Source organism: Amblyraja radiata, unplaced genomic scaffold, assembly GCF_010909765.2.
Source record: "Amblyraja radiata isolate CabotCenter1 unplaced genomic scaffold, sAmbRad1.1.pri scaffold_605_ctg1, whole genome shotgun sequence".
In the NCBI taxonomy this organism is placed as follows: Eukaryota; Metazoa; Chordata; class Chondrichthyes; order Rajiformes; family Rajidae; genus Amblyraja; species Amblyraja radiata.
Genome location: NW_022630646.1, coordinates 4,115 through 24,570, shown reverse-complemented (window position 1 = coordinate 24,570; position 20,456 = coordinate 4,115). Strand labels below are relative to the sequence as shown.

The following is a 20,456-nucleotide window of genomic DNA, read 5'->3' as shown; positions in this document are numbered from 1 at the left end:
CAGTACAGCTTGTCCCTCTAGTTTCTTTAACAGAGAGGGAAATACCCTCTGGGGTAAATGTTGAACTGGTGGCAATTTTTTAATTTTTTTTTTTTTTTCTAGTATGAATTGTATTTTGTATCCACTAAAGCCATTGAGCATATATATTGATCACTTGTGATAGACTCCCGTGCTTCTTAAAACAGGTGTAGTCTCCCCCCTGTTAGTATTAAGCCCCTATTTTCTATACGTTGGTAGGAACCAGACCCACCTACCTCCATGGTTATGGGTATTCGTCTGTTTCCTGCCGGTCCAACGAGTCTTGCACGTTGTCTGACGTGGTGGTGGTGTTGGGGGGTGGCGCATTTTCCATGGGGCCTGCTCTGGCCTTGGCCTGAAAGGCTTACGGGATTGGCATGCAGGCCCCGAGCTTTCACCAGTCCCATGAGGTAGACCCTCCTGGTGGACGCGTTAGAGGTACTGCTGACTGGTTTACGTGTGGTGCTCATTCCAGACCCTGCCCTCTTGCGCCGATATTTTGGACTTCGTCCATTTTTTAGGCTTGGTTTGGTAATTTAGCCAGACAGCAGGATCTGTGGTTGTGAGGTCGGTGTTCTCACAGTCCTGTAATTTTTGAGTTGAGGGCAGGTTTTATAACTTCCTGAGAAGTGGCGGAGCACTGCGAACAGTAGGTCAGGTGTTTTGCCATACTACCGTGACCCTCTGGAAAGAGCATGGGAAAATGATAGCCGACATCAGGGATATCAAATTCATTTTTAGATATTTTGGCTTTTTTATTTATAAAAGCGATGCTCAATGTACCCTCCAATAATGGTGGCCACTTTGAGTTAATGCAATTTAGGGGAAGCGTGATGAAATCCAACGCCTCATGACTACCTGTCTTGGAATTTTTTTGAAAAGAACAGGTAGTAAGCTGGCCATCAGTTGAGACTGAAAAGCCATCTCGCTAGTGGTGGAGCCACATAGCGGCCACACCCAGCAGCTCTTCCTGATCCTGTACCTCAAGCATACTCCCGATGTTGTTCAGCCAGTGACCCCTCTTCATGACCAGCCCAGCCACTGGTCACCCCAAAGCTAACCACACTAAGGAGGAAGCGATGGGCAGTGCCTAGGCACTGTGGAGGGTATGCCTGAACCCTCCAGCGAGACTGCCCCTCACGTGGCGTGTCTCGCAGGAGCTCCTGCACCAGGAGCTGCTCCAGCGGCTCAGGCGGCTGTCTCTCTCCATGTGGGTGGAGAGACGTCCCCTCCGACAAGTCGGAAGCCACCGGCCGGATGCCTCTTCGGATGGCTGAACAGCCAGCCCGCAGCTCAGGCACTTGCGGGAGGCCTCGGCGCGGTGTGGGGATAGCGGGCGCCCGGTATTTGTTCCTACCGCCTGTTACTTCTAGAGCTTTTGTGCCTTGTAGTAGCGAGAGCGCCCCTCAAGCAGCGCGTCTCGCAGGCACCTGCACCGAGAGCCGCTCCAGCGGCTCAGGCGGCTCTCTCTCCCCCCGTGCGGGTGGAGAGACGTCCCGTCCCAAATCGGGAACACCTGCCGGATGCCTCTTCGGGTGGCTAAACATCCAGCCCGCTGCTCAGGTAGTAGCGGACTGGGCTCGGCACGGTGTCGGGGAATTGCGGAACACCGGGTCGCTCCTACCGACTGTTGCTGCCCCCCTCCCTGACGGAAAACGTTCCTCCTTGAACGGGGGACAGTTTTGTTCCAGAGCATTTTTCTCTGCCTGTAAAACACAAGCAGAAAAAGGCTCCCCTGTAAAAGAAACCCGACCTCAGGGTACTCACCTGACGTCCGTTTCATTCTGTAGCGGGAGAGCCTAATTTACGCTACAGCCGCTGTTGCACTGCTGGCGTAATGTCGCGCCTGCGCACTGAGCGGGTTCTTCACGTAGTCACTCACGTGACTCCGAAGTAAAATTGGAGAGGGAGAAGGATAAATCGGAGGTGTCAGTGTTAAAGTTGAATAAAGGTGACTATGGAGCCAAGAGGGAGGAGCTGGCCAAAGTTGACGGGAAAGATACCCTAGCAGGGATGACAGTGCAAAAGGAGGGGGAGGGGAACGGGGAAGAGGAGGGGGAGACGAGGGAGGAGGAGGGGAGGACTATGGATGGGAGGAGAGAGGCAAATGATGCAGTAGAGTGGTGGAGGTGTGTAATGGAGGGGGTGTTATGGAGGGGAGTGAGGGGTGGGGTGTGTTATGGAGGTGAGGGAGGGGTGAGGGGTGTTGTGGAGGGAGTGAGGGGTGGAGATGGAGGGGCTAATTCATGTTGGAGGAGGAATATCGTCAATGATGTGGGGGCAGTGAGACAGGTAAGCTCGGGGCAAGTAGACCAGCACATCGTGGGGGTCGGCTCGGCTGTGAGGCGGAGGTTACAGTAACGCCCGTGACCCGTGACCGGGAGGTCATGTATGACCAGTTCACTGGAGATCTTTGTACAAGTGAGCCGCTGTGTGTTACTCACAGGAACACTAACGCTACCTCCACCACACATCACCAACACACACCTCTTGCACTACTGTGGAGTTGATTTCCTTTTCTAATTGTACTTCTGTCCATCTTCCTTATTGTGTAATGTTCAGTGTGATTTATATATAAATGTGTTTTGTGCCTTGCTTTTCGAGGCTTCCGCAACGGCGACTTCACCCGCCCGAGATGCGGGGTTGAAGAGTACCTGGAGCGGGGCCTTACATACACAATACACAATACACAATACAATGTATTTGTCACTTGAACCTTATAGAGGCTCAAATGAAATGTTGTTTCTGCAGTCATACGCACAAGAAAGAACCAAGACACAACACAATTTACACAGACATCCATCACAGCGCATCTCCTCCTCGCTGTGATGGAAGGCAAAGACTTATCCCTCCCCTGCACTCCCCATTCCCCTCCCGATGTCGGAGTCAAAGCCCCCGGCGGGCGATGGCAATTGTCCCGCGGCCATTAAAGCCGCGCCGGGTGATGCAAGGCCGCGCTCCGGGTCTTGTTGTTGGAGCCCCCGGCGGGCGCTAGCAAAGTCCCGCAGCCGTTCCAAGCAGCGCGGGGCGGTGATGTAAGGCCCCGCTCCACGTACTCCTCGACCCCGCAACTCGGGCGGGTGAAGTCGCCGTTGCGGAAGCCCCGAAAAGCGGTCTCCCAGCAGGGAACCGCGGGCTCCCGGTGTTCCTGTCTGCCAGACCGGCGGTAAGCCTTCGAAACTCCGGGGTCAGGTCGCAGCAGCGCGCCACCACCCGCTCCGGACTCGGCCAGCTCCACGATGGTGAGTAGGTCCGCAGCTCCGTGACTGGAGCCCCAGGTCGTTCCTGCTGGAGGCCGCTCCACGTTGCAGCCCCAACGACAACGGAGACCCGACAAGGAAAAGGTCGGGTTCTCCGTGCAGGGGAAAGATTTAAAAAGTTTCCCCCACCCCCCCCCCCCCCACCCACACACACACCCACACACACATACACAAAAAATAAATAAAAACTACATTCAAACGGGACAAAAAATAACAAAAAGACAGACGGACTGCAGAGGCCGCTGCGACGTGAGTCGCGCCGCCCACCGCCCACATCACCGCTCCCGCGGCTTGGTATGGCTGTGGGACTTTGCTAGCGCACGCCGGGGGCTCCAACAACAAGATCCGGAGCGCGGCCTTGCATCACCCGGGGGCTTTGACTCTGACATCGGGAGGGGAATGGGGAGTGCAGGGGAGAGAGAAGTTTTTGCCTTCCATCACAGCGAGGAGCAGATGCGCTGTGATGGATGTCTGTGTAAATTGTGTTGTGTCTTGGGTCTTTTTCTTGTGTGTATGACTGCAGAAACAACATTTCATTTGAATTTCAATGAGGTTCAAATGACAAATAAAATTGTATTGTATTGAATTGTATTGTATAAACTGTATCCCACAATCTATTTCCCTGTACCTCGGTACAGGTGATAAATAAAGCACCAGACCATACCTGTGCCGGTGCACTGTTCAGAAGCAGTGTCCGTGCCAGTGAACTGGACAGAGGGGGTGTCAGTGGACAGTCGTGTGTCCAGTGACCCGTGGTCATCGCTGTGAATATGGGAGCATCTTGGGGCTGAACTGGTCAGTCTGTGTAGGGTAAGGGCACGGGAGAGAGACTGATCATCTCTCCTCGCTGAATAAAGACTGATTCTCTCGAGAGCAGGGCAGGGAAAGGGTGCTCTGATCACAAACGACCCGTTGCCTCTCTGCCCCATCTCCATCTGCCCCTCTCTCTCTCTCTCTCTTGGTCTCACAGTACATCGGAACACAATTTGTCTTTTATTTTTCTTCTGCCTGTTCTTCAGCCCAGAACTCCCTCCACCACCATTTTGTGCACCCCCCTCCTCTCTCTGTCCCCCTCCCTCTCCCTGTCTCTGTCTCTCACGCTCACTCTCTCTCTCGCCCCCCCCCCTCTCTCTCTCTCTCTGTCTCCCTGTCGCCCCCTCTCTCTCTCTCTCCCTCTGCCTTATTCTGTAAATCACTCTTATCTCACTGTATCTCTCCCTCACTCCCCATCTTTCTCTCTCTGTCTGCCCCTCCCTTTCTCACAGTAGCTCTGACAGCGGTTTTGTCCCGTTGGCTGTGTCCCTGTCCACCTCTCACTGTCCCACTGCCCCCCCCCCCCCTCTCTCTCTCTCCCACCCTGCCAAACCTCTCTGACTGCTGCGCCTGTCCACGGCCCTGTCAGATCGTGTCTCTCTGCGTGATGCCACCAGCCAGCCCCTGCGCTGGGAAACTCCCCGTGGCTGGGCGCTGATCTGAGTCACTCCGTCCCAAGCGAAGCCGCAGCAGGAAACTGAAACAGAGAGAGCTGGAAACGCTTCAGTGGCGAGGCAGCGTTACTGGAGTGCGCGGGAGATGAATGTCCACACCCCAACCCCCGCCCGGCTCCCTGCCGCAGATCAGAGCTGGAGATGGGGGAGGGGGGGGGGGGGGGTAGAGGCGTTGCAAAAGGCTCGGTGTCGGGGAGGGCACTGACACTGCAGTCGCTGGAATCTGGAAAGGGGATCCGTGGTGGAAACTGTGCATGTTGTACTTTCAGGTGGAGACCCTGATTCACAGACCCTGATGCAGAGTCTCAGTCTGAAACCGCCACAGACCCTTTTCTACCGCTTTCCTCTCCACAGATGCTGCTCGACCCGCTGAGTTCTTATAGGCTGCGGTTTTCTTTTAATAATGTTATATAGCATGGAAACAGGCCATTCGGTCCAACTCATTCATGCCGGCCCTTCTAAGCTAGTCGCATTTGCCCACATTTGGGCCACACCTCCATTTCCTATCCATGTATCTGTCCAAGTGTCTCTAGTGCGGTTATAGTACCTGTCTCAGACACATACTCTGGCAGCTCGTTCCATACCATGTGTAAAGAAGCTGCTCCTCAGCTTTCTATTAAATCTTGCCCCTCTCACCTTAAACATGTTCTTTGCTTCTTGATTCCCCGACCCTGAGTAAAAGACTGTGCATTCACCCCTCAAAATGTCATATACCTCCGTTAGACACCACTCAGCCTCCTGCACTACAAGGAACAAAATTCTAGCCTGCCCAACCTCAACCTGTAGTTCAGGCAACGGAATCATCCTTCCACAACCAGAGAACAGCGCTGAAATACTATCTACCTCTTTGTTGACCAAAGGACTATCCTTGATTGGACTTTGCTGGCTTTACCTAGCACGTTACTATACTATACATGATTCCCTCTCAATGTTCCCTCATCACGTATTACACTATAAATGGTTCGATTGAGATTAGTGTAGATGGGGCATGTTGGTCGTCGTGGGCAAGTTGGCCAAAGGGCCTGTTTTACCGATGCATGACTATGACTGTGAGGTTTATAAAACCACTAGACTAAGTGGGACACGTTGGGTCCCAGCATCACACGGGAGGGCTGGACATTCAACGTAATATTCCACCTCTCCACCAATTCCAATATTGCTGGCCAGTGGGGGGAGGGGGGGGGGGGCTTTCTGTTGCGCTAGTATGAGTGTTGTGGGACGTAGGTACTGGTTTCCAGAGGGCTAGTATGGCGATTTTTGGCCGAATAGGTTTTTGGGCATGCAGCTCGGTCATTGAGGCGTGGCAGTACAATCACTCGGACCTAGCAGAATGGCAGCTGAGAAACTGCCAGAAATTCGGCCCAAAACAGGTGACAGACTGTGAGAGAGAAGGGTGAGAGGGTGGACTGAATGGACTATTGGGCTGGCTTTTCACCAACTCACGGCTCGTGGGCTGGCAGTGCAGTCACTCACGCCTGGTACGCTGGCAGTTCACTCAGTCACCTCACCTACCTTCACCCGCCATATAAACCATATAAATCATATAACACTTACAGCAGGGAAACAGGCCATCTCGGTCCTTCTAGTCTGTGCGGAACATGTATTCTACCCTAGTCCCATTGACCTGCACTCAGACCATAACCCTCCATTCCTTTCCCGTCCATATACCTAGCCAATTCATTTTTAAATGATAAAATCGAACCTGCCTCCATCACTTCCACTGGAAGTTCATTCCACATAGCTACCACTCTCTGAGTAAAGAAGATCCCCCTCATGTTACCCCTAAACTTCTGTCCCTTAATTCTCAAGTCATGTCCTCTTGTTTGAAACTTCCCTTCTCTAAATGGGAAAAGCTTATACACGTCAACTCTGTCTATCCCTCTCATCATTTTAAACAACTCTATCAAGTTTGCCCTTAACCTTCTGCGCTCCAAAGAATAAAGACCTAACCTTTCTCTGTAACTTAGTTGCTGAAACCCAGGCAACATTCTAGTAAATCTCCTCTGTACTCTCTCTATTTTGTTGACATCCTTCCTATAATTAGGCGACCAAAACTGTACACCATACTCCAGAATTGGCCTCACCAATGCCTTGTACAATTTTAACATTACATCCCAATTATACTCAATGCTCTGATTTATAAAGGCCAGCACACCAAAAGCTTTCTTTACCACCCTATCTACACGAGATTCCACCTTCAGTGAACTGGGCACAGCTATTCCTAGATCCCTCTGTTCAACTGCATTCCTTAACTCACTCCAATTTACCATGGACGTCCTATTTTGATTTGTCCTGCCAAGATGGACCACCTCACACTTATCAGCATCAAACTCCATCTGCCATATTTCAGCCCACGCTTCCAAATGGCCTAAATCTCTCTGTAGACTTTGAAAATCTACTTCATTATCCTCAACACCTGCATACTTACTAATCCAATTTACCACCCCATCATCCAGATCATTGGTGTACATGACAAACAACAGTGGACCCAACACAGATCCCTGTGGCACCACACTAGTCAATGGCCTCCAACCTGACAAGCAGCCATCCAACATTACTCTCTGGCATCTCCCATTCAGCCACTGTTGAATCCATCTTTCTACTCCACCATCAATGCCCAACAAGTGAACCTTATTAACCAACATTCCATGAGGAACCTTGTCAAAGGCCTTACTAAAGTCCATATAGACAACATCCATTGCTTTACCCTCATCAATTTCCCGAGTAACCTCTTCAAAAAATTCAAGAAGATTAGTCAAACATGACCTTCCAGGCACAAATCCATGTTGACTGTTCCTAATCAGTCCCTGTTTACAAGATGCTTACAGTGGTTTGTAAAAGTTTTCATACCCCTTGAACATTTCCACATTTTGTCACGTTAAAACCACAAACGTAAATATATTTTATTGGGATTTTATGTGATAGACCAACACAAAGTGGTGCATAATTGTGAAGTGTAAGGAAAATGATACATGGTTTTCAATTTATTTTTACAAATAAAAAACTGAAAAGTGTGGCGTGCAAAAGTATTCAGCCCCCCTGAGACAATACTTTGTAGACCACCTTTCGCTGCAAATACAGCTGCAAGTCTTTTGGGGTATGTCTCTACCAGCTTTGCACATCTAGAGACTGAAATTTTTGCCCATTTTTCTTTGAAAAATAGCTCAAGCTCAGTCAGATTGGATGGAAAGCGTCTGTGAACAGCGATTTTCAAGTCTTGCCAGAGGTTTGCAATTGGATTTAGGTCTGGACTTTGACTGGGCCATTCTAACACATGAATATGCTTTGATCTAAACCATTCCATTGTAGCTCTGGCTGTATGTTTAGGGTCGTTGTCCTGCTGGAAAGTGAACCTCCGCCCCAGTCTCAAGTCTTTTGCAGACTCTAACAGGTTTTCTTCCAAGATTGCCCTGTATTTGGCTACATCCATCTTCCCATCAACTCTGACCAGCTTCCCTGTCCCTGCTGAAGAAAAGCATCCCCACAGCAAAATGCTGCAACCACCATGTTTCACAGTGGGGATGGTGTGTTCAGGATGATGTGCAGTGTTAGTTTTCCGCCACACATAGCGTTTTGCATTTAGGCCAAAAACGTCAGTTTTGGTCTCATCTGACCAGAGCACATTCCTCCACATGTTTGCTGTGTCCCCCACATGGCTTGTGGCATACTGCAAATGTGACTTCTTATGGCTTTTTTTCAACAATGGCTTTCTTCTTGCCACTCTTCCATAGAGGGCCGATTTGTGGAGTGCACGACTAATAGTTGTCCTGTGGACAGATTCTCCCACCTGAGCTGTGGATCTCTGCAGCTCCTCCAGAGTTAACATGGGACTCTTGGCTGCTTCTCTGATCAGTGCTCGCCTTGCCCGGCCTGTCACTTTAGGTGGACGGCCATGTCTTGGTAGGTTTGCAGTTGTGCCATACACTTTCCATTTTCGGATGATGGATTGAACAGTGCTCCGTGAGATGTTCAAAGCTTGGGATATTTGTTTATAACCTAACCCTGCTTTAAACTTCCCAACAACTTTATCCCTGACCTGTCTGGTGTGTTCCTTGGACTTCATAATGCTGTTTGTTCACTAATGTTCACTGACAAACGTCTGAGGCCTTCACAGAACAGCTGTATTTATACTGAGATTAGATTACACACAAGTGGACTTTATTTACTAATTAGGTGACTTCTGAAGGCAATTGGTTGCACTGGATTTTATTTAGGGGTATCAGAGTAAAGGGGGCTGAATACTTTTGCACGCCACACTTTTCAGTTTTTTATTTATAAAAACATTTGAAAACCATGTATCATTTTCCTTCCACTTCACAATTATGCGCCACTTTGTTTTGGTCTATCACATAAAAGCCCAATAAAATACATTTACGTTTGTGGTTGTAACGTGACAAAATGTGGAAAAGTTCACGAGGTATGAATACTTTTGCAAGTCACTGTATATATATTATCTCTAAGTATCCTTTTCATTAATTTGCCCACCACTGACGTCAAACTTACGCGTCTATAATTGCTAGGTTTTCTCTTAGAACCCTTTTTGAACAATGGAACAACATGCGCAGTACGCCAATCCTCCGGCACTATTCCCGTTTCTAATGACATTTGAAATATTTCTGTCATAGCCCGTGCTATTTCTACACAAACTTCCCTCAACGTCCAAGGGAATATCCTGTCAAGACCTGGAGACTTATCCACTTTTATATTTTTCAAAAGTATCAGCACTTCCCCTTCTTTGAATCTCACAGTTTCCATAGCTACGCTACTTGTTCCCTTACCTCACATAAATGAATATACTTCTCCTTGGTGAATACCGAAGAAAATAAATTGTTCAAGATCTCCCCCATCTCTTTTGGCTCTGCAGATAACTTTCCACTCTGACTCTCTAATGGACCAATTTTATCCCTCGTTATCCTTTTGCTATTAATATAGCTGTAGAAACCCTTTGGATTTACTTTCACCTTACTTGCCAAAGCAACCTTATATCTTCTTTTAGTTTTTCTAATTTGTTTCTTAAGATTCTTTATACATTCTTTGTACTCCTCGAGCACGTACTCCATGCTGCCTATTGTAGATATCTCTGTTTTTCCGAACCAATTGTCCAATTTCCCTTGAAAACCATGGCTCTATCCAATTTTTACTATTTCCTTTCAACCGACAGGACATAAAGATTCTGTACTCTTAAAATTTCATCTTTAAATGTCCTCTATTTCTCCTCCACGTCCTTCCCATAAAACAAAATGTCCGGATTCACTCCTTTTAAATCCTTTAGCATCTCCTCAAAGTTAGCCTTTCTCCAATCAACAATCTCAACCCTAGGTCCAGTTCTGACCCTCTCCATAATTATATTGAAACTAGTGGTATTGTGATCACTGGTCCCGAACTGTTCCCCAACACATACCTCCGCACCTGACCTGTCTCATTTCCTAACAGGAGGTCCAGCACTGCCCCTTCTCTAGTAGGTACCACTATGTATTGCTGGAAAAACTTTCCTGCACACATTTTACAAACTCCAAACCATCCAGCCCATTTACAGAATATGTTTCCCAGTCTATGTGTGGAAAATTGAAATCTCCCACAATCACTACCTTGTGCTTACTACTAATATCTGCGATCTCCTTACATATTTGCTCTTCCAATTCTCGCTACCCATTAGGCGGTCTATAATACACCCCTATGCGTGTTTCTACCCCTTTCCCATTTCTCAGTTCCACCCAAATAGCCTCCGTAAACGAGCCCTCCTATCTATCCTGCCAAAGCACTGCTGTAATATCTTCCCTGACACGCAATGCAACACCTCCACCTCTTGCCCCTCCAATTCTATCACACCTGAAGCACCGAATTCCTGGAATATTTAGTTTCCAATCACAGCCCTCCTGCAACCATGTTTCACTGATCGCCACAACATCACACTTCCAGGTGTCAATCCAGGCTCTAAGCTCATCCACCTTTCTTACAATGCTCCTAGCATTAAAATATACACATTTAAGAAACCCACCCCCTCGTATTCTCCGTGCATTATCTTCTTCTTCTTTCTCCCCTACATTTTGTGTCCGAGTGCTACCCTTCTCTGCCACCTGCCTCACACACTGACTACTAGCTTTCCCTATTTGAGTCCCTCCCCCCAACCATTCTAGTTTAAAGTCTTCGCAGTAGCCTTTGCAAATCTCCCCGCCAGGATATTGGTCCCCCTCGGGTTCAAGTGCAACCCATCCTTTTTGTAAAGGTCGCACCTACCACAAAAGAGGTCCCAATGATCCAGAAACTCGAATCCCTACCCTCTGCACCAGCCCTTCAGCCACGCATTTATCCTCCACCTCGCTCCATCCCTACTCTCACTGTCGCGTGGGACAGGCAGTATTCCCGAGATTTTTACCTTTGCGGTCCTTATCTTTAACTCTCCTCCTAACTCTCTAAATTCTCCTTTCAGGACCTCTTCTCTTTTTCTACCTATGTCATTGGTACCGATATGTACCACGACCTCTGGCTCCTCTCCCTCCCCTTTTATGATATCTTGGGCACGTTCAGACACATCCGAGACCCTGGCACCAGGGAGGCAAATTACCATCGGGATCTCCCGACTTCGTCCACAGAATCGCCTATCTGACCCACTAACTATAGAGTCCCCTATTACTAATTACATCCTCTTCTTTTCCTTACCTTTCTGTGCAACAGGACTGGTCTCTGTACCGGAGGCCCGGCCGCTGTAGCTAACCACAGGTAGGATGTCCCCCCCAACAGTACTCAAACAGGAAACCTTATTGTCAAGTTGTACAGCCACCGGGGGTAATCTCTAGTCCCTGCCTGTGCCCCTTGTCCCTCCTAACCGTGACCCACTTGCCTGCCTTCTGTGGTCTTGGACTGGCCACCTCTCTGTACCTCCTCTCTATGACTTCCTCGCTCTCCCTGACCAGACATAGGTCATCGAGCTGCTGCTCCAGGTTCCTAATAGGTCCCTTAGGAGCCCCATCTCGACGCATCTGGCGCAGATGTGGACGTCTGGAGGGCACTCAGATTCCTTGACCTCCCACATCAGGACAATCAGAACAGTAAACTGCACTTGCCCTCATTCGCCCCCCTTACCTAAGATACAATACAAAGTACAATACAAAGTACAATACAAAATACAATACAACGTATTATACAATACAATACAATACAATACAGTACAATATAAACTGGGATCTGACTCCCAATCAGCTGCTCCCTCTTGTCTGCATCCACCAATCAGCAGCTTCCTCAAGCCCACTTGTTTTGAAATGCGACCGCTCCAACGGCTCTCGGGCCACTGTGTGCGCTCGAGTTTAAATCCTACCGCTCGTGTGTAGTTCCCCCCCCCCCTCTCTGCTCCTTGCCATTCCCCTCCCACCAACACATTCAGTGCATCTCCCCACAACCTCCCCCCATGCACTCTTAGTGGCTCTCCCACAGAGCAGCCATTCCTTCCTTTTAGGTTCCCATTGTGATGAAGAACACACAGGCATCAAAAGGGCAAAAATGATTTATTAAAGTTTAAAATGTGAATGACTCTTAAATTATAAGAACAATTTAAATGTTAAAGATGAGAATTATTAAGGTCTTACTTGTTTTGTTTCTTGTTGTGTTCTGCTGCTCACTGTCTCTGTTGATTAAAAATAGACAATTTTAATATAGAGAAAGTAAGCAGTCAAATTTTAAGAAAAAAAATCTGAGATTTATCTTAGAAGTCATCACACAACGAATGACAAAATTCTCCGTCGATGTTCCATACTTCAGGAAACCTTTGACAATCCCCTTCATCTTTCAACCAAACGGCTTAGTGTTGCTGATGACATCTTGAAGAGTTCTGTCCATCGCTTCAAATCTTTCTCTCCTAATCATTGGACATTTATCCCAAACAATGACTTTCACTTGCCTCATGAAATGTGCCGTCTTCGAGTTCTTCTCGGTGTTGCAGAATGTATCAACGGCCACTTGGACGTGTATGGTGAATCGAGAATGCGAAGTTCTTCCACCAGGCATCAACGTAGCTGCTACACGAGAGGATACTACAGCAATAGCCACATCACCTTGACATCTAACTTTTCCTGACATGATGTCGAAAAAGCAGGCTAAAGACAATTTCAGTTGTTAATGAACACTGAAGAATTTGTGCAAAACATGTTTTGAGGCGGGGGCTGTCAGGGTGGGGTGGGGTGGTAAACGTCGTGCAGCCAAGAGAGGGGCACAGCTTCAGGCGTTGGGTTCTCGTGAGCAGATGAAAAAGGGGGGGGGGTTCATGTAGGGGATGTGGGCGACTTCAGTAGGGGGCGCATCCTATAGCCAGGCGTAGGGCAGCGTCTTGAGGTGGGGGATGTCAGTGGAGTGGGGGGGGGAGCGGTGTGCGAGTTACTCATGACCTCTGGACTCACTCACTTCCTTGGGATTAACTCATGGCCTTTGGAATGACTGATTCTCATGGCATGTGGACTGACTTATGTCACGTCCGAATTATGTAAACTGAAAACTGTAACACCTACATTGAGGAACAGCTTCATCCTGACAGCCACCACGCTATTAAACATAACAAATACGCTCGGAACTACGAAAGACTAAATTATTTCTGCTATTCGCACACACACACACACTGATACATACACACACACACACACGCGCTCACACAATACTAAAATGCCAATTAAACAGAACGTGTTGAATATACAATGTGTAAAACGAATCTTTAAAGCCTGCTGTGGAGGCTGATTCTGAAACAAAACGCCAATTTTAAATAGCATCTAACAAACACTCACACACTCACATACTCACTCATGCACACACTCGCACATATTCACACGCTCACACAAACAACTATTCACAGGCTCACAAAACGCTGCTTTTAAACAACATCTAACAAACACTCACAAACTCACACACTCACATACTCACACACACACACACACACACACACACACACACAATAGTTTTAAATAACATCTAACAAACACACACAAACACACACACACACACACACACACACACACACACACACACACACAGACACACACACAAACACACACACACACACACAATAGTAAAATGCCAAGTAACTTCAGAACGTGTGGAATATACAATGTGTAAAACGAATCTTTAAATCGTGCTGTGGAGGCTGCTGCTGAAACAAAATGCTGCTTTTAAATAACATCTAACCCCCCCCCCCCCACACACACACACACACTGATACACAACAATAATAATAATATATCTTTTATTGTCATTGCACGTCAGTGCAACGAGATTTAGTGTGCAGCTCCACTGATGTACAAGAAGGTAAATAATACAATACATACAATACATAAATAAGCAAGCTGAATTGATTGACGTGACCATCTGAGGGAGACTGCCCAAAGGGAGTGGGTGGGGGGGCACTCATTAGGGCCGGTTCAGAGCCGCTATAGCTCTTGGTATAAAACTGTTCCTGAGTCTGGAGGTTCGGGCGTAGAAGGCCTTGTAACGTCTACCGGAGGGAAGTAGTTGAAACAGACCGTGGCAGGGGTTTGTTGAGTCCTTATGGATGCTGAGGGCCTTCCTGAGGCACCGCGTGTGGTAGATGCCCTCCAAGGCTGGTAGCTCTGTCCCGATGATCCGCTGCGCTCTGTTGACGACACGCTGAAGAGCTCTCCTCTCCACCTCCGTGCAGCTGAGATACCACACAGAGATGCCATACGTTAGTATGCTCTCTGTGGTGCAGCGGTAGAACGTTGTCAGCAGCTGTTGGGGCAGACCAGTCTTTTTTAATGTCCTCAGGAAGAACAGTCGTTGCTGTGCCTTCTTGACCAGCGCGGCGGTGTTTGTGGACCATGTGAGGTCTTCTGAAAAGTGAGTGCCCAGAAACTTAAAGCTGGACACTCTCTCCACACTTTCCCCGTAAATGGAGATTGGGGCGTATTCTCCAGAATGGGACCTCCTGAAGTCAATAATCAGCTCCTTGGTCTTGGAGGTGTTTAGTGCCAAGTTGTTATTGGCGCACCAGTCCGCCAGGTTCTGCACCTCCGCTCTGTAGTATGTTTCATCACCGTTGGTGATCAGCCCAATCACTGTTGTGTCGTCTGCAAACTTCACGATGGTGTTGGTGTCGAATGTAGGGACACAGTCGTGAGTGAAGAGGGAGTAGAGCATGGGGCTTAGTACACAACCCTGTGGTGTGCCGGTGCTCAGGGTGATGGTGGAGGACAGGTGCGGGCCCAGTCTCAGTGCCTGCGGTCGCTCCGTGAGAAAGTTCAGGATCCAAGCGCATATCGGTGAGCTGAGGCCTAGCTGGTGGAGTTTGGTGGTGAGCTTGGTGGGGATGACCGTATTGAATGCAGAGCTATAGTCAATGAAGAGCATCCTCACATACGTGCCCTGTCTGTCCAGGTGAGTCAGGACAGTGTGAAGGGCCAGAGAGATGGCATCCTCTGTCGATCTATTTGCCCTGTATGCAAATTGATGGGAGTCCAGTGAGGCAGGGATCCTGGATTTAATATGGGAGAGGACCAGCCTTTCTAAGCACTTTATAGGGATTGGAGTCAGGGCAACCGGCCGGTAGTCGTTGAGGTTGGTGATTTTGGACTTTTTCGGCACCGGCACTATGGTGGCTGTTTTCAGGCACTTGGGGACCGTTGCCAGAGATAGAGATAGATTGAAGATTCTCGTGAATACCTCCGCCAGCTGTCCAGCACAGTCCTTTAATTCTCTTCCCTGAACTCCATCCGGGCCTGCAGCCTTGCGTGGATTGATCCTACGCAGAGCGCACTGTACCTCCTGAGTGCTCAGTGTTAAGCGGCCTTTTCACGGGGCGAGTTGACGCAAGATGTCACCAGAGTGAAGAGGTCGTGGTCCAGCACGAGTCTCGCACGATATAACGGCAGTAGATAAAGAGTTCCCACGGTACTCGGCATTTCTGCTATTTGTGCGAGTGACTTGTCCGTTTCCCGAGCTTTCCCGATAAATCTTGAATGAACATCGTGAACTACACGTGACACAAATGATGTAACTTTTTTTTCACACACTATATATATCCTCCCTTGGTTGAATTGGCTCATTTGGAGACATATTTTACTATGTATGTGGGAGACACAGATGGATTGAGCACAGTACCTCGGTCTTACTGTGTGTGGGAGAGGGGGAGAAAGAGACGTACACTCACAGAGGCAAAGTCTCTCAGCCTGTGTAAGAGGGAGGGAGAGAGAGAGAGAGAGAGGCACACACAAGGTGGATGTGAAATCTCACCTGCCTGTTTCTGTGACAGACACCCGCCGTCAGTAAATGAAGACACCCCCATCTGTCTCCCCCTCCTCTCCCTCGACTCCCCCACCTTTCTCTCCCACCTCCAGTCCCGTCCCGACCCCCCTGGGAAACTGAATAGAGCAACAGTCAACTGCTGCCTGTGCGCTGATATGACAATAAAGGCTACTTTACTTTACTGAGTTAAAGAGTTCCCACGGTAGACTGTAAAACTGGAACCCTGGTTCTGGACTCCCCCAACACCGGAACCCTTCTTCAGACAGCCTAATCGGAATTGAGTCTGAAGATGTGTCTCGTCCCGAAACATCAGCTTTTTTTCTCCAGAGATGCTGCTTGACTCGCTGAGTTACTCCAGCTTTTTGTGTCTGTCTTCGGTTTAAACCAGCATGTACAGTTCACTCCTTACACGGGTCTCTGTACAACATTGATTGGTAGCTTTCCGGACCCCTGGACCCGAGGACTCCGACCTGTATCTCTCAAAGAAGTACATGTGAAAAATTTCTCACGGACCATAAAAATGCGTAACCTTTCAGTAAAGTCCCTTTTAAAGTCCCTTTTAAAGATTACAGTTATTTTCTTGAATCTCATTAACATAACTCATGAATAAGTTGATGTCCATATGCGGATGCAAATCTTTATTTTTATTTATTTTTTTAATTCAATCCCACATAAGATAATTTTTACTCACCTTCTGTTCCCTCTGTCCAGCTTCCGGGTTCACCGTCCGCAGGAGTTCCCACGGTACCCGCAAGAGTTATTACGGATATCGCACTGGCCACTACGTTCATATAATGTTGCAATACTCAACCACAAGTGTACAAGTCACTCTTGGAGAAATTCAAACTTTCTTGAATTTCCTCCCGAGTGACCAAGTTATACGACTACCTGCCGTTAGCGCTACGGTGGTCCACGGTGGTCCACGAATGCCGCACTGTTATCGCACGAGGTTCCCACGATGTTAAACTCCGGTTAACTCTTACGTCAAGTCGCCCCGTGAAAAAGGCCGCTTTAAGGCCTGTCCCTCCGCTATGGCCGGGGTTATTCCACACCTGGTGGTGTTGCCAGTTTCGAACCGGGCAAAGAAGGTGTTTAGTTCGTTGGCCAGTGTGATATCACCGTGGGGGCAGGCGGGGCTGCTCTTGTAGTCAGTGATGTCCCTGACACCCTGCCACATGCTTCTGGTGTCCGCAGTATTGAAGTGGTCTTCTACCCTTTGCCTGTGGATGACTTTGGCCTTTTTTATGCCTCTGTTCAGGTTCGACCTGGCCGCACTGTAAGCAGAAGTGTCCCTGGATTTAAAGGCGTTGTTGCGTGCCCTTAGCAGATCCTGAACCTCCTTGTACATCCAGGGTTTCCGGTTTGGGAACATCTTTATTTGCTTGTCCACTGTGACAGTCTCCACACAGCAGTTGATGTAGGAGAGCACAGTGGATGTGTACTCCTCCAAGTCTATCTCTGTACCACTGGTAGCCTGTTGTGCAAACAGGTCCCAGTCGGTGCGGTCAAAGCAGTCCTGGAGTTGTAGGGTGGCGTCCTCGGGCCATATTTTGACCGTCCTTATTGCAGGTTTGGTCTTGCGGATGAGGCGTCTGTATGCAGGCAGTAGAAACAGTGAGAGGTGATCGGATTGTCCCAGGGATGGGCAGGGGAGAGCTCTGTATGCGTCCTTGATGTTGGTGTACACTTTATCCAACGTGTTTGAGCCCCTGGTAGGGCACTGCACATGCTGGTGGAATTTGCGGAGTGTGGCACGTAGGTCGACCTGGTTAAAGTCCCCTGCAACAATGAAGGCACCGTCGGGGTGAGCATCCTGCTGCTTACTGATGGCCGAGTGCAGCTGTGCTAGCGCTAGGTTAGCATTAGCCTGTGGTGGGATGTATATGGCCATGATGAAAACCACAGTAAACTCCCGAGGCAGGTAAATCGGTCTACATTTAAGCAGTAGGTATTCCAGGTCTGGGGAACAGTAGCTCTCTATTGCAGTGTGGTTGGTACACCAGTCATTGTTGATGTAGATGCAGAGCCCGCCACCCTTGCTCTTACCAGAGTCCTTTGTTCTATCAGCACGATGCAGTGACCGGTCAGGTCAGGTCCACAGCCCCATCGGGAACCAGCGCGCTGAGCCAGGTCTCTGTGAAGATCAGCACACAGCAGTCTTCCAGTGATCGCTGGGTGTTGATCCAGAGCCTTACCTCATCCAGCTTGTTGGTGAGTGACCGGACATTCGCCAGAAAGACGCTTGGGAGCGATGGTCTTTGTGGAGCCCTCCGTAGCCTGTCCTGCACCCCCCACAAGCACACAATACTAAAATGGCAAGTAACTTCAGAACGTGATGAATATACAATGGGTAAAACGAATCTTTAAAGCCTGCTGTGGAGGCTGCTGCTGAATCAAAATGCTGCTTTTAAATAACATCTAACAAATACAAACACACACACACACACACACACATACCCCCCCCCCCACACACACACACACATACACACACACACACAATACTAAAATGGCAAGTAACTTCAGATGGTGTTAAATATACAGTGTGGAAAACGAATCTTTAAAGCAGGCTGTAGAGGCTGCTGCTGAAACAAAAACATGCTTTTAAATAACGTCCGCCAAACATCACACTTACCATAAACAAAGCAGCCAGCTCTGTTGAATTATTCTGCAGCGACTGCACTCTGTGACTTCTGTAGTCAGCGCCATCTTGCCACCAACCGGAAATGACGTCGTCGACGTCATCTTGCCGCTAACCAGAAATTACGTCACCGATGCCATAATGAGCGCCAATTTTAAACTTAAACACAGTACTGATCTAATAAAATATTTACTCACTTTATCCATCAGCAAACGGCTGGTGAAAACCCTTTAAGAATGCCAAGCAATTGCGGGACAAAGCACGTTGCAAGCAGGCCGACAAAATACATAACAATTCGCTGAAACAAAGTTTAAAAACGCCAAGCAATTGCGTGACAAACACTTTGCAAGCAAGCCGACAGAATACACATCAGTTCAGGGAAAACCACATCGAGGGGACGCACCGTGGAGTGGGTCCGCAGCTCAGAGAGCCGTGACCCTTTCGCTTCCTGGGTCCGGCAGAGATTGAGTGAGGCACGACATTTCGGGTTTTATAGTCCCTCCCTCTGCCGCCAGCGGGGGGAGCAGAGGGAATGGGGAGTTTTGTAAAAACATCAATATCTCTCTCATTTTTAATCGACGGGAAAATCATCCGCACTCGTACGGCGGAGGGGGACTCTGAGCGAGGTGGCCAAAAATGACGGCCGTAGGTGGCGGCGATCTCTCGGAAATCGCGGCACAGTAGGCTAAAATACACAAAGCGGTCAAGATTAGAGATTTAGTAATATAGATGGTGCAGAGTGCTGGTGTCAGCACGCTGATTTTACATCCCGGGAATCCCCGCTCACCGTCCACAGTCCACAGTCCAAAGTCCAACCTCTCCCTGGCCGCCGGCAGCCGCTTTCCACAAGCTCCGCCCTCAGCACGGACTGGCACGGATCAGTTCACTCCATCGTCAACCTCGCGGGCCGGCTCTCCGCCCGAACCATCACGGCCATGGCCGAGGGAAGCAGAGAACATCACAGCTCCGTGTCCCAGGGTGGGGAATACTGACCGGGAACAGATCCGGACACAGGGAACAAGTCACGGCCCCGTGTCACAGGACCAGGAATACGGTTGCTCCTCACCCGGTTCCTCCTCTCACCTGCCGGCACCGACCTCACCCCATCCCCGCATTATACAGTGTAGGAAGGAACTGCAGATGCTGCTTTACATTGAAGATAGACACAAAAAGCTGCAGTAACTCAGCGGGTCGGGCAGCGTCTCTGGAGAGAAGGAATAGGTGCCGTTTCTGGTCGAGACCCTTCTTCAGATGCTGAGCCGCTGAGTTACTACAGCTTTTTGTGTCTAACCTCGTTTTACTGGCTCTCTCCCCTCAACCCCCTGGGCAGTGCCGCGACCCGGAACATGAACCACCCCTCTCCCTCCACAGATGCCCCCCGACCAGTCAATGTGATTTAGTAGTTTGTTTCCTCTGCTTGGGTCTGTGTGTCAGGGTGTGTGTGTCAGGGTGTGTGTGTCAGGGTGTGTGTCAGGGTGTGTGTGTCAGGGTGTGTGTGTCAGGGTATGTGTGTCAGGGTCTATGTGTCAGGGTGTGTGTGTCAGGGTCTGTGTCAGGGTGTGTGTCAGGGTGTGTGTCAGGGTCTGTGTGTCAGGGTGTGCGTGTCAGGGTTTGTGTCAAAGTCTGTGTGTGAGGGTATGTGTTAGTTTCTGTGTGTCAGGGTGTGTGTGTCAGGGTGTGTGTGTCAGGGTGTGTGTGTCAGGGTGTGTGTGTCAGGGTGTGTGTGTCAGGGTCTGTGTCAGGGTGTGTGTGTCAGGGTGTGTGTGTCAGGGTCTGTGTGTCAGGGTGTGTGTGTCAGGGTGTGTGTGTCAGGGT

The 20,456-nt window shown here is 49.0% G+C and overlaps 1 long non-coding RNA gene across 1 annotated transcript; it reads right to left on the bottom strand.

The window, feature by feature from the left end:
• Positions 1-2,575: 2,575 nt before the first annotated feature.
• LOC116970178 lies at positions 2,576-20,035 on the bottom strand. The gene is made up of 3 exons (XR_004411044.1): positions 20,025-20,035; positions 12,382-12,384; positions 2,576-2,613 (listed from the first exon to the last, which is right to left on the bottom strand). It is a non-coding gene; the product is annotated as an uncharacterized LOC116970178 (long non-coding RNA).
• Between the last annotated feature and the right edge of the window lie 421 nt (positions 20,036-20,456).